Source organism: Notolepis coatsorum (genome assembly GCF_963971535.1).
Source record: "Notolepis coatsorum genome assembly, chromosome: 17".
In the NCBI taxonomy this organism is placed as follows: Eukaryota; Metazoa; Chordata; class Actinopteri; order Aulopiformes; family Paralepididae; genus Notolepis; species Notolepis coatsorum.
Genome location: NC_140181.1, coordinates 19,184,165 through 19,198,952, shown reverse-complemented (window position 1 = coordinate 19,198,952; position 14,788 = coordinate 19,184,165). Strand labels below are relative to the sequence as shown.

Below are 14,788 nucleotides of genomic sequence, written 5' to 3'. Positions count from 1 at the left end.
CATGGTTTATTGGTCACAAATCACGACTGCAAGTGATGTAAAGCTTTTATACAACTGCTAGATTCATCCAACCTTATTTCTATACAATAAACACACATTAATCGAAGATTTATTGAAAAAACCATCCGCCAGAAAAAGTAGTTCCCACAACTACAAAAAAGACAAGTTGCCTCCATGTGGAAGCAGCTTGAAGTGCATCCAACCAAACTAACACATCCAACTGTGTATTATTGGAATGATTGAGAGAAGTTGCCTCATGTGGAAGCAGCTTGAAGTGCATCCAACCAACTAACACATCCAACTGTGTATTATTGGAATGATTGATTGAAAATTTTATTACCAGATGCAGAATGGGTACAATACAGTACGGCTCAATACACACAATTGTTAAGGGAATGCAGACCTACTTTCCATAGAACTTCATTCTTAGATGCTTCTATATAAAGTAGGTAAAACAAATTAAAAAGTCTTCTTTGCCCTATAGGAAAAAAACGTTTTCTTCGCCCTATTCTTTTATTTATTTTTTTAAACCTACTGTAGAGGGCCTAAACTTAACCAGTTGGAAACCAAGCGTACAGTAATAAAATTAGCAATCAATCAATCAATCAACTCAATAGGCCATGCTCACTTAGAACAGCGCAGCACCCAGCTCTCTGACTATCCCCCGCGTTGCAGGCAGAGTGTGTGTGTGTGTGTGCGTGCGTGTGCGTGCGTGTGTGTGTGTGCGTGTGTGTGTGTGTGTGTGTGTATGTGTGTGGGGGGGGTGTGTGGCGGTGGGTGGAGACTAGAGCGAGCGCTGACAGTCGAAAGGAAAAAGAAATTGAAAAAAAAATCGCAAATTAATCCATCAATCAATCCGCGATTTTTCTTTTGGTACAGAATGATTCAAGACCCATCAATTACATCATCCAACATTGTTTAAACGACTAAGACATTCGCTGTGACAGAATCGCTTGATATTTAGTCGTTTAGTCACCATTAACATATCCATTTGTAAAGATTATTGGCCACCTTCTTGTGATCCGGCGGAGTGATGTGATGTGGGTCGGTTGTGGGCGGGTCCTGGGCCAGCAGCGTGGATTGTTGCCAATAAATACGTGTAAAATGACTGTTTCAGCCAATCAGAATCGAGAAATTTGCATGCCGTTGTATAAATACAAAATAATAAAGGGCCCAGAATAGAACCCGGTGGAACCCCGAAGAGGATCCTTGATTTAACAGATGAACATGCATTGGATGACACAAACTGCTCTCTGTTGTCTAAGTAATAATAATAATAATAATAAATAATAATAATAATTTAGGACCTGCTCAGAGGTCATCAATCGGCACGCATGCGATTAGTCTCTGCGATTAACCCATCCCATTGTCCTTCCCCCCAAGGGCAGCCGGGAGCAGACAGGCGTCAACGTGAGCCGCGTCAGGGGACCAATCAAAGTGCTCCTATCCGTCTTCGTCAAGGACGCCACAGCGTTAGCGATCTTGTTGTTGTGCATGTTTTTCCATTGGGTTTATCTTATCGGGGGGGAAACCCTTGCGAGCACGGGGAGAACATGCAAACTCCACAAAACCACTTGAGGGCAATATCCTGAACACCATATCTATTATCAGTATTGAGCTGTACTGTACTGTACCCATTCTGCAATCTGTTAATAAAGTTTTCATTCATTCATTCATTCATTCATTCATTCATTCATTCATTCATTCATTCATTCATTCATTCATTCATTCATTCATTCATTGAGTTTAGAGATGAGAATGTTGTGGTTGACAGTATCAAAAGCTTTGCTCAGATCTAGAAAGACACTAATAGCAATTTTCTTGTCATCAAGTGCTGAGGAGATGTTATTGACGAGCTGTAGCAAATGCAATGCATGTTCTGTAGAGTATTTTTTACGGAAACCATACTGATGGTTATACTACAATATACAGGATGTTGTTCTTATAGTTAGATGGTTAGAGATTCTTGAGTATACCAGTTTCTCTAAGACTTTTGAAAAGTAGGGCAAAATAGATATAGGACGGTAATTGCCAAAGTCCTTTGGGTCTCCAGATTTATAAATTGGTATGACTTTGGCGATTTTGAGGTTGTGAGGGATGATACCGGATTGAAGGGATAATGATAGAATATGAGTTAAAGGATGGATGATATAATCAATAGTTTCTTTGAAGAGACTGCTTTTAATCCCATCATGACCTTGAGCGGAGTTCTTTAAGATCATGTTTATCTCATACACTTCCTTAGTACTATAGGAGGATCAAAACTGGGGAGAGAGGAGAATTGACCTTTGGTTTACCTCCACCATCTGTTCTCTCCCCTCCAGGTATGGATTGCATCCAGCTCACTGATGAACTATCAAAGCCAATTGCATAGCTTATCAATCAGAATGGAGTGATTGACAGTGTCGAAAGCCTTTAGTTTTGGAGGTCCAGCATGACCATGCCGCAGTATTTGCCCGCGTCCACCTCTTGTTTGGTGTGGTGGTTCAAATAGAGTGAATGAATGAATGAAAACTTTATTTAACAGATTGCAGAATGGGTACAATACAGTACGGCTCAATACACACAATTGGGGGGGGGGGGGGGGGGGGGGGGGTGCAGACCACAGAAAGACATTTGTCTTGTTTACATCAGGGTCCCCCATTTTCAATTCATAGTGACATTTATGACATACCCAACATACATGACATCATGACATTTATGACAAAGTGACATACATGACACACAGGTATATAGTACTGTTACATTTGTGACATATACGATATGCAAATATACAGTACTGTTACCCAGAGAAGGCATGTGTCAATGGAGTGGGATGTTCTGAATGAATTAATGAAAACTTTATTTAACAGATTGCAGAATGGGTACAAAATTGAAGCCAGATTGAAATTCGTAGATTAGATCCCCCCCCGGCGAGTTACTTTTCGACCTGTTCGTAGACTATTTGTCGCAGTGAAAGGGTTAACCATTTGGTAGCGTGGTTGGTAGACACTAGACAGTGAAAGAAAGGGATATACTACAGCTGCAAATGGTGCGCGGCGGCGTGCAGGGCGAGCGTGGGCGACGTCCAAAGTGCGTGTGATGACAGTTCGAGGCGGTGCTTCCCTGCTCGCGCGCGAGGGACACTGCAGACAGACACACCGAGTCGGGCGTGAGAGAGCCACAGTCAAGCTTGGGGCTCGCGGTCGCGGGGCGTCCGTTTAAAGTTAACTGTCAACCGTCAACCGTCACACACTTGAAAATAGATTTGTATTTTCCTCACCGGCTGTTCATCTGCTACAAATTATTAAAGGACAACGGGGTCTCTCGACAGAAAGGTATTTGACGTTTAAAATATGTAGCGCGCGCCCCAGAGTCGTCACCGCATTGATTGTGTGTGTGAAGTTGAAGCTCTGAGTGGGACTTATTAATAACAGCTGATGCACGGCAGTGAATACAGTGTGTATAACCAACAGTTATTGTCGTTTTCTTTTGCGCTGATGTCAAGTATGGAATTATTATTACACATTCGGAATCGTGACATCTATATGTGCCGTTTTCGGCTTTCACATTAAGCTTTTTTTTGTGACATTTTATTCAGATTGCAGTTGCCTTAATTAAAGACGATTTCATTTCACCCATCTGATCAACAAAACAGTAGCCCTTTCATGTTATATAGGCCAGTGTTCAGGGCGATTCCTCTGGCATTTGAATGACTATATTTATAGACTTGCTTGATTTCTCTCAGTTGTGCCAAGCTCATATAGGTCAGTGAGTGGTACCCTTTCTCATGGCATGTTCATATATGACTACTTATGTTACCAATGGAGAACAGTCAGTCTGTGCTATTCATGGAATTGTTGAATAAATTATGTTAAACTGTACGACATTTAGTATTTTGTACTCTGCTTTTCTCTATTAGGGAAACTGAAGCCTAAAATAGTTGGTATATTTTTTATTTTGACCAATGGCCATCCGTTTAGATGAGATTAGATTAGATTATAATGTATTGTCATCATGCAGCAGTAAGTACAGTACAACGAAAATAAGTTTGGCATCCAACGCAGAGTGCAAATGTAACAGTAAAGTGCAACAGTAATATACAATGTACAGGTGATTAAACTGGGTATATAACATAATATAAATCAGTACTACTGAGTAATAGTGCTAATCAGATACTACAGAGTTGTAGTATTAAGTACAGTGATACAGGTATAATGACACTATGGTAGTAAATCATACTAGCGTAACTAAGGTAAGGGATATGTACATATAGTATCTACAGACATGTAAAAAGGATTATGTGCAGTATATACCAATTGCTATGCTGAGAGCTATCATGAGTCAAGGATTACTGAGATCCTGCGATGTTAGGGAATAGGGATTAATCAGAGGTGCATACTTGAGGCGTAGTATTGTCTTTCTCTCTGTTTTTCCTATTCTGGAAATCTAAACCTTCCTGGTGGGAAGGGGTGGTTTGACGGTGGGAGGTTCCTGGACACAGTCAGAACCACGGCATGCTTACTGTTTAAACAGAGCTCTCAGGGTCATTTGATGACCATGGCGATTCTTTTGACACATCAAGGGATATCACTATGAAGGCCCGCTGGTTAAAGTGATATTAACCAAGTAAGTGGTATTTTCTTTGTTAAATGAAGTGTTAAATAGCTCTACTGTACGTACCGACAGCCATCGCTGATATAGAGTGTTTGGTCAGTGCATGGGTCTCCCAGTCCCTCTGCTCTGCAGTGAACACTAAATACCCGATATCCCGTTCCCACTTTATCCAATCGGGAGAGAGAACCCTAGATATTTTGACTTATTTCAAGAAATCTTGTAATAAAAAACAAAGTAACATTTTCTTACTGCACTGGTCGATTATTCTACTTGTTTCAAAGACACATTTGCTTTTAAAACACACTCGTTTTCATTTCTTATTTTTGTCAGACAATTCTTGCAGTGTGGAGTTCTCTCTCCTGATTGGATAAAGTGGGAACGGGATACCAGAAAATGTATTTACTGCAGAGTGGAGGGACTGGGAGACCATGTTACTGACCAGCCACTCTATATCAGTGATGGCTGTTTACTGCATAGTGGAGGGACTGGGAGACCAATGTTCCTGACCAGACACACTATATCAGTGATGGCTGTTTACTGCAGAGTGGATGGACTGAGAGACCCATGTTACTGACCAGACACTCTATATCAGTGATGGCTGTCGGAGTGTAGAGCTATTATCTTAACATGTAGACCATTTATTTTAACATGTAGACCACCTATTTTTACATGTAGACCCCGTATTTTAACAAACAAAAAAACACCATCCTTACAGCACTTTTTAGAGAAGAGGGAAGATGTCATTCTTTATCATGTTTCTTGTTTATTCTGTGATACGGTCACCATCGGCCACTATATTCTCAAGGTGAACACAAGCTGACAGTCAGCAGTATTACCCCTACTACTGTGACTAGGGGGGGTTTCCAGGGTACACACCATGCAATATAAATCACTGGGCATTAGGCTGATTGATTAACCAGGCACAGTGAGAGAGGTTCGGGAGGTACCGTTCCTGGGGCACTTTAGCCTCGAGCCCCCATTACTTCCCGTACACCTGTATACCCTCGACTGTCTGGGACGCATTCCTGGGGAAGCTATGGGGTGATAAACAAACAAACCGTACCTGTTGGAACCAAACCGAGGACGTCTCCGTCCGTAATACTATCCGTATGTCTCTGCAGCCACTGCAGTGGTTTGTCTTCTTCTGCCACACTGATCAATACTGTAGTGAGGTCAACCAACCAGTACATTGTTAGTGTTTATAACAGACTAGTGAGCTTGTTAGTGTTTATAACAGACTAGTGAGCTGTTAGTGTTTATAACAGACTAGTGAGCTGTTAGTGTTTATAACAGACTAGTGTTAGTGTTTATAACAGACTAGTGAGCTCGTTAGTGTTTATAACAGACTAGTGAGGTGTTAGTGTTTATAACAGACTAGTGAGGTGTTAGTGTTTATAACAGACTAGTGAGCTGTTAGTGTTTATAACAGACTAGTGTTAGTGTTTATAACAGACTAGTGAGCTGTTAGTGTTTATAACAGACTAGTGAGCTTGTTAGTGTTTATAACAGACTAGTGTTAGTGTTTATAACAGACTAGTGAGCTGTTAGTGTTTATAACAGACTAGTGTTAGTGTTTATAACAGACTAGTGAGCTGTTAGTGTTTATAACAGACTAGTGAGCTTGTTAGTGTTTATAACAGACTAGTGAGCTGTTAGTGTTTATAACAGACTAGTGAGCTGTTAGTGTTTATAACAGACTAGTGAGCTCGTTAGTGTTTATAACAGACTAGTGAGCTGTTAGTGTTTATAACAGACTAGTGAGCTGTTAGTGTTTATAACAGACTAGTGAGCTCGTTAGTGTTTATAACAGACTAGTGAGCTGTTAGTGTTTATAACAGACTAGTGAGCTGTTAGTGTTTATAACAGACTAGTGTTAGTGTTTATAACAGACTAGTGTTAGTGTTTATAACAGACTAGTGAGCTGTTAGTGTTTATAACAGACTAGTGTTAGTGTTTATAACAGACTAGTGTTAGTGTTTATAACAGACTAGTGAGCTGTTAGTGTTTATAACAGACTAGTGAGCTGTTAGTGTTTATAACAGACTAGTGAGCTGTTAGTGTTTATAACAGACTAGTGAGCTGTTAGTGTTTATAACAGACTAGTGAGCTGTTAGTGTTTATAACAGACTAGTGAGGTGTTAGTGTTTATAACAGACTAGTGAGCTGTTAGTGTTTATAACAGACTAGTGTTAGTGTTTATAACAGACTAGTGAGCTGTTAGTGTTTATAACAGACTAGTGAGCTGTTAGTGTTTATAACAGACTAGTGAGCTGTTAGTGTTTATAACAGACTAGTGTTAGTGTTTATAACAGACTAGTGAGCTGTTAGTGTTTATAACAGACTAGTGAGCTGTTAGTGTTTATAACAGACTAGTGTTAGTGTTTATAACAGACTAGTGAGGTGTTAGTGTTTATAACAGACTAGTGAGGTGTTAGTGTTTATAACAGACTAGTGTTAGTGTTTATAACAGACTAGTGAGCTGTTAGTGTTTATAACAGACTAGTGTTAGTGTTTATAACAGACTAGTGTTAGTGTTTATAACAGACTAGTGAGCTGTTAGTGTTTATAACAGACTAGTGAGCTGTTAGTGTTTAAAACAGACTAGTGAGCTGTTAGTGTTTATAACAGACTAGTGAGCTGTTAGTGTTTATAACAGACTAGTGTTAGTGTTTATAACAGACTAGTGAGGTGTTAGTGTTTATAACAGACTAGTGAGGTGTTAGTGTTTATAACAGACTAGTGAGCTGTTAGTGTTTATAACAGACTAGTGAGCTGTTAGTGTTTATAACAGACTAGTGAGGTGTTAGTGTTTATAACAGACTAGTGAGGTGTTAGTGTTTATAACAGACTAGTGAGCTGTTAGTGTTTATAACAGACTAGTGAGCTGTTAGTGTTTATAACAGACTAGTGAGCTGTTAGTGTTTATAACAGACTAGTGAGCTGTTAGTGTTTATAACAGACTAGTGAGCTGTTAGTGTTTATAACAGACTAGTGAGCTGTTAGTGTTTATAACAGACTAGTGTTAGTGTTTATAACAGACTAGTGAGCTGTTAGTGTTTATAACAGACTAGTGTTAGTGTTTATAACAGACTAGTGAGCTGTTAGTGTTTATAACAGACTAGTGTTAGTGTTTATAACAGACTAGTGAGCTGTTAGTGTTTATAACAGACTAGTGTTAGTGTTTATAACAGACTAGTGAGCTGTTAGTGTTTATAACAGACTAGTGTTAGTGTTTATAACAGACTAGTGTTAGTGTTTATAACAGACTAGTGAGCTGTTAGTGTTTATAACAGACTAGTGAGCTGTTAGTGTTTATAACAGACTAGTGTTAGTGTTTATAACAGACTAGTGAGCTGTTAGTGTTTATAACAGACTAGTGAGCTGTTAGTGTTTATAACAGACTAGTGAGGTGTTAGTGTTTATAACAGACTAGTGAGCTGTTAGTGTTTATAACAGACTAGTGAGCTGTTAGTGTTTATAACAGACTAGTGAGCTGTTAGTGTTTATAACAGACTAGTGTTAGTGTTTATAACAGACTAGTGTTAGTGTTTATAACAGACTAGTGTTAGTGTTTATAACAGACTAGTGAGCTGTTAGTGTTTATAACAGACTAGTGTTAGTGTTTATAACAGACTAGTGTTAGTGTTTATAACAGAAATGTCTAGGATTAAACGGTAGTCTGGAATGTGGCACCGTAGCCAAAAACGAACACAGTGATGCTGCAGATTAGATTAGATTAGATTCAAATGTATCGTCATCATCATGCAGCACAAGTACAGTACAACGAAAGATAGGTTTGGCATCCAACCAGAGTGCAAATGTAACAGTAAAGTGCTGTAGTAATATACAATGTACAGGTGATTAAACTGGGTATGACATATATGAATGAGTACTACTGAGTAATAGTGCTAATCAGATGTATGTACAAAGTTGTAGTATTAATAGGTACAGTGATACAGGTATAAAGACACTATGGTAATACATCATACTGGCCAGCAGTGTAACTAGTAAGAGTAGGTAAGGGATATGTACAGCTATAGATATAGTATATATAGTTTAAATATCTGTAGATACTATATCTAAAGAAAAAAGAAAAAAAAATATATCTACAGATATCTAAAAGGGATTATATGCAGGTATGTACAGACGGATGTGGATAGATAGATATAGATACGGTAAGAATACATATATATACACGGTATATACAGCATTATTGTACATGCTTGTACATGAGTTATTATGTACGAGTATGCATATGCGTGTTATATAGGTATGAGTACCTGCCCTGCAACTGCTAAGACAATGTTGTTTTTGAAAGTACATGCTGCTGCAGTCCTCCCCTGATCCCGTAGAGACGACCGCGTTGTCAACTTCTTACGATTTTGCTTTTGTCTGAGATCAACAAACGAAATAATCTAAATATTATAAACTAAATAATCTTCCTTGCCTATACTACTACCTACTATACTAATATGTCTCTACTACTATACACTCAACACTGCAGCACTCAAGTTTCAACACTGTGTTTGATGAACATTGTTGTTGCTCAGCTGAAAGAGTTGTACCCTTCCTGCTGACTCGTCATACAGAACTTGTGAGTCGCTTTGGATGAAAGCGGTCAGCTAAATGACAAAATGTAAATGTAAAAATTAGACGAAAGACATCGTACCGATTGCGAATATACTAGGCCTCTAAAATAGTGTGGATTCAAGTGATTCGTGTTTTTTTTTTTAAATGTATATAATTCAGAACGGCACCGTTTAGTGTCGTATATCAGCGTCAGCTGCTGCGTTGAGGCAGTTGGCCCTGATATGTAAAGTGGGCCACACCACGACGAACAACCTGCTCGACATCACGCCAAGAGGCTGCACCCTCACAAGTTGTTGTTTTTTCTGTCCTTTTCAAAGCGGCGTGGTTACAGCGGTTATGTCAACGCAACATATTATGTAAGTGATTATTCATGTCGGAACAAGTGATATAGTGCTGCTCACCTTTAACAAGTGATATAGTGCTGCTCACCTTTTCCTGGCAAATGAGACATGACGGGAGGAAGCTAGGCCTCCTCACCCACCCCGGCCCCCACAAATATGTGATTCATACTGCAGTGAATATCTCACATTCTCCTGTTTCCCAATCACTATTGTTGCAGGTTTTTCTCTCCAGAGCAGCCCTACAGTCGCAGCATGCTAATGACTTGCACGCTCAGTTTAAGTCTTAGAGGAATTATAGACCTGCCCTCTGTTGAAAAATGCAGGGAAGACTGGGAGGAACGATAGCAGGGAGAGGGAGGGAGGGGTGGGGGGGGGTTCAGGTCTGCCGCTCTGGGGATTCATAAACATTCAGTAGCTGTGCTTCCCGGCTCGGTGGGCAGAACTTAAAGGTACAACTCTGCCACGCACCGCTGGTTTTATAAACTCCCAGCTTGGCCTGGGACGCGAACCCCCGAGCGAACGGTCCATATATAGGAAGGGAGTATTCCCTCTCTCGCTCACGAGATGAGTCACTAAGTAGCATCTGCACGTGGAATGCAATTTAGAGAGAGAGAGAGAGAGAGAGAGAGAGAGAGAGCTGCCTCTGGTTTTTCGAAGGCCAAACGAGGCTTGCGGCGGCGTGGGAGGAGGAGGTGCGGGTGCAGGGGAAGACCCGCTGGCTGGACCCGGGCGGGCTCCCCCCCTCTGCACCGGGCCGGCCTGGCCTCCCTCCCTCCCTCCCTCCCTCCCTCCCTCCCTCCCTCCCTCCCTCCCTCCCTCCCTCCCCCTCGCCATTAAGTCACCCGTGGCATAGCTCTGATGACAAGCAGCTGATGGAGGGAAACACTTTCCATAGCAACCAAGCATGTCCTTCTCCCCCCCCCCCCCCCACTCTGCCGCTAACCTGACGTAATCTGGTACAGAATTTAGTGACGATAATTGTTGTGGTTTCAAAGGAAACTATGTCTGCTAAGTGCTAACGCAGAGACACAGAGCTTCTACACTCAGAGACTCAGGGCTAGATCCACAAAGAATGGATTGCACGGAGCAAGTTGCACCCTTACTTACAATTCATTATTAATTGAAAATGGGGGACCCTGATGTAAACAAGACTAAAGTCTTTCTCTGGTCTGCATCCCCTTAACAATTGTGTGTATTGAGCCGTACTGTATTGTACCCATTCTGCAATCTGTTAATAAAATTGTCATTCAATCAATCAATCAATCAATCTGCACGGTGATTGATTGAATGAACATTTTATTAACAGATTGCAGAATGGGTACAATACAGTACGGCTCAATACACACAATTGTTAAGGGGATGCAGACCAGAGAAAGACTTTAGTCTTGTTTACATCAGGGTCCCCCATTTTCAATTAATAATGAATTGTAAGTAAGGGTGCAACTTGCTCCGTGCAATCCATTCTTTGTGGATCTAGCCCTCAGAGCTTCTAGACACACAGCTTCTACACTCAGAGCTTCTACACTCAGAGACATTTACATTTATTCATTTAGCTGACGCTTTTATCCAAAGCGACTTACAAGTTTTGTACAACAAGACAGCAGGAAGGGCACAACTCTATCAGCTGAGTAGCAATGTTCATCAAAGTGTTGAGTGCTACAGACTAGTGTAGGTTAGTATATTAGGACAGAGCTTCGACAGACACTCAAGAGTGCAAGAGACGTATATGTTTTTTCCGACCACAGCGTGGGGGTTGAGGCCCCGAACCCTTGAAGTGTTACAAAACAGCAGATTTCCTTGACACAAGGCGTGGGCGTGCTGACAGCTTGCACAAATATTAGCCTGCTGCGTGGAAAAAGGTCATCCCCAAGTTATATATGCTGAAATGAATGCTGGGTAGGGTAGAATGCTTTAGATATGTTGGCAATATGATGACGATGATGATAAGGTTAAGCACATTATTATTAAATACATTCCTTTGTTAACTATCGATTTCAGGATAATGTGAAGGATTCACCCCCCCCCCCCCGCCGATTATTCACGTTGTGAAATAATATTAATAATAATTAATAATTAATAATAATTATTATAGTGATGCACGATATATCGGCCGCCGATATGGCCGTTTTTTTACACATCGGTATCGGACCGATATCAAGATAGGGCCGATATTAAAAAAAAAAAAAAAAAAAAAAAAAAAAAAAAATTTTTTTTTTTTTTGTTTGTTACATGTTTTGGCCTTAAATAGTTTCAAAATATCAGTCATTTCTGAAAATAAGTTGCAAAAGTAAAAAAATTATGCGTTTTGGAAAATAGCTCTTTATTTGATTATCATAAAGTGTTTTCTATACAGAGATATCGACATCGGTAAATATCGGTATCGGCCAGAACAGCAATATTAATATCGGTTATCGGTATCGGCCACAATTTTCACATCGGTGCATCACTAATAATTAATAATATAGCCATCACTGATACAGAGTGTTTGGTCAGTAACGCGGGTCTCTCAGTCCCTCCGCTCTGCAGTACAGAGAATAGATGTTCTGGTATCCTGTTTCCACTTTATCCAATCAGGAGAGAGAGTTCCACACTGCAAAATGGTCTGTTAGAGAAATAAAAACTAGTTTTATGCAAATAATTATGTGCTTGAAACAAGTCAAATAATCTGCCAGTGCGGTAAGCAAATTTGGCTTGGAAAGATTTCTTGAAATAAGTAAAAATATCAGGTCAGCGACGCTGACTCTAGTGTGACCATGAGTCACCACATTCCTCTGGACTTTGACCTTTGACCTTTGACCATCCGGGATTGTCTGTGGGACACCTATCACTCCAAGAGTTTAAGCAAGATGTGATAGATGAGAGTCTTTGGATCTACAGTATATAGCACAAAAGTTCCCAGTTCTACAGTATATAGCACAAAAAGAAGGTTCCCCATAATACATACAAACTACCTCACAGTATATTATTGCACCTTCTGTGCAGTGGCTCAGGACAGTGGCTCAGGAGGTAGAGCAGTTGTCTGGCAATCCGGAGGTTCCCGGTTCGATTCCCGCTCCTCCCGGGCAGCGTGTCGATGTGTCCTTGAGCAAGACACCTAACCGCTATATGCTCCCGATGAGCAGGTTGGCACCTTGCATGGTTGCCTCCGCCGTCGGTGTGTGAATGTGTGAGTGAATGGGTCAAATGTGAGTAGCAAATTGTAAAGCGCTTTGGATAAAAGCGCTATATAAAAAAGCAACCATTTACCATTTAAGTGTGTAAGAGGTCAGAGGTCAGAGAACTGAACACATGAGGTCAGAGAACTGAACACATGACGTATCAAAACGGCCTAAGTGCCGCATCCCTCATCTGAGCCGTTTAACGCGCAGCACAAAGAGCATCATAATTCATACTGTTATGCAACGCTGTTTTCTTTTCTTATAGCTCTAATTGATACAGTAACCTTGCTGAGATCATTGCCTAATATAGGTCCCAAGCGAGGAACAGGTTATCACATGGCTTAACCCTTTCACTGTGACAATACAGAAGGATAACCCTTTCACTACCACACTACCAAAGGGTTGACCCTTTCACTTTGACAATACAGAAGGATAACCCTTTCACTACCACACTACCAAAGGGTTAACCCTTTCACTGTGACAATACAGAAGGATAACCCTTTCACTGCCACACGACAGGATTAACCCTTTCACAACCACACTACATAAGGTTAACCCTTTCCCTACCAAACTACAGAAGGTTAACACTTTCACTACCACACTATAGACGGTTAACCTTTCAATACCACACTACATACGGTTAACCTTTCACTACCACACTACAGACGGTTAACCTTTCACTACCACACTACAGAAGGTTCTGTATCGTTAGTGGCTTAGCTTGGCTTCGCCTTCTGCACTATCTCGCGTACGTGCACACGTACTGAATAAACCACAAATGTACCTCTAATACCAGTATTAGTCTGACCACACCCCTCATCAGCTTACCTTCATAAGCAGGTGTGTGGTCACCTGCTCTCCTCCTTCTCGCTTTCACCACAAGGAAGAGGTGCCTCGGTAGATCCCCACACTTGACACCATGATGGAAGAAATTGGATTAGGAACAGCTTGGGAAACAAGGATACGTTGACATCATATCTTTATTTTCTCTCTCACTATTTTCGAGAAAATACGGCGATATTGTCTTCGTACTGGAGTGTCTAGAAGATGATGATCATTCTACAAACCCTCCACCGGTTTTCGTATTGGGAGCACGCCGCTGCATGCTTCTCAACTGCAGTTCCTTGCTGTGTTTGTTGGGGTGAAACCTGTCAGGCCACAGCTGAACTGTCGGACATGCCGCTGTTGTGAGGAGCGGTGCGTTCCAGGTTGGGTGAGTAGTGTTTGCTGGCGGGCTCCACTTGTCTGTTAGTGCTATGGGGGCTACTAGACAAAGTTTATGGAAACCGGCCCCAGGCTAGGGTCCTTTGTTTAGCCGTCTAGGCGACAGAAGGCCTTGGTCTGGCGACCATTATAGTTTTAACTAGTGGGCCGCGACCATTGACACTGGTGATCCCTGTGTGTTCTGGACGAGTGGATTCTCTCTGTCACCGTGTTAAGACCCCATCTTTCATATCCAAATGAGAGTATTCCTTCACGAGGGGATATGTGCATGTAATGTGCGATAGCGGCAGATTCATGTTCAAAGTCAGCTATACAGGCCAGTTGGTACTGTGCTGATTCCGCCGGACGTGTTAATGTCACCGTTGTGAAGCGGTGTTGACGTCTTGTTTTCTCTTTTCTCTTAAAAAGTGAGGAGGGTTCAGAACGGCGGCCTGTCTGGGTGAGTGTTATGTCATTGTTTACATGTTCATAGCTTACGGTTAGCCGGTCGGTGGCCTGGCGCGGGGTAGCTTAGGCTTCTCGCGCGCCGCCGGGAGCTCGCTCCTGATCGCGTGCGTCGTAGATCGGCGTCTCGCGAGCGGAAGCGATAGCACCAGAACGGTTGGAGCAGCCGTTAGCTTGATGCTATTCTGTTGAACGTGCTTTGATTTTTAACATGTTTTACACTCTTGACCACGACGTCATCTTTGACAGGGGATGTTCGTCAACCCTGCCTGAGCCTAGACGGGGATTGCGTCAACAAAGAGGGCTGTGTTCTACGGTGGCTTATGACTGCACTTCGCTGATCTGCGTTCCGGGCAGGTACGGGGTTGGCCAGACCCTCATAACACGTCTTCTGGTTTTACCTTGCTAAATGTATTGTGAATGACGGTGTTTTTT

General features: G+C 41.5%; 1 protein-coding gene across 1 annotated transcript in view; it reads left to right on the top strand.

Annotated features, from left to right (window-relative positions):
- Nucleotides 1-3,165: 3,165 nt before the first annotated feature.
- The window catches only part of dgkaa (diacylglycerol kinase, alpha a), an 86,427-nt gene continuing 74,804 nt past the window's right edge, over nt 3,166-14,788 (top strand). The window contains exon 1 of the mRNA XM_084332751.1: nt 3,166-3,317. The gene's annotated coding sequence lies outside the window, so the exon portion shown is untranslated. The remainder of the gene's footprint in view (nt 3,318-14,788) is intronic.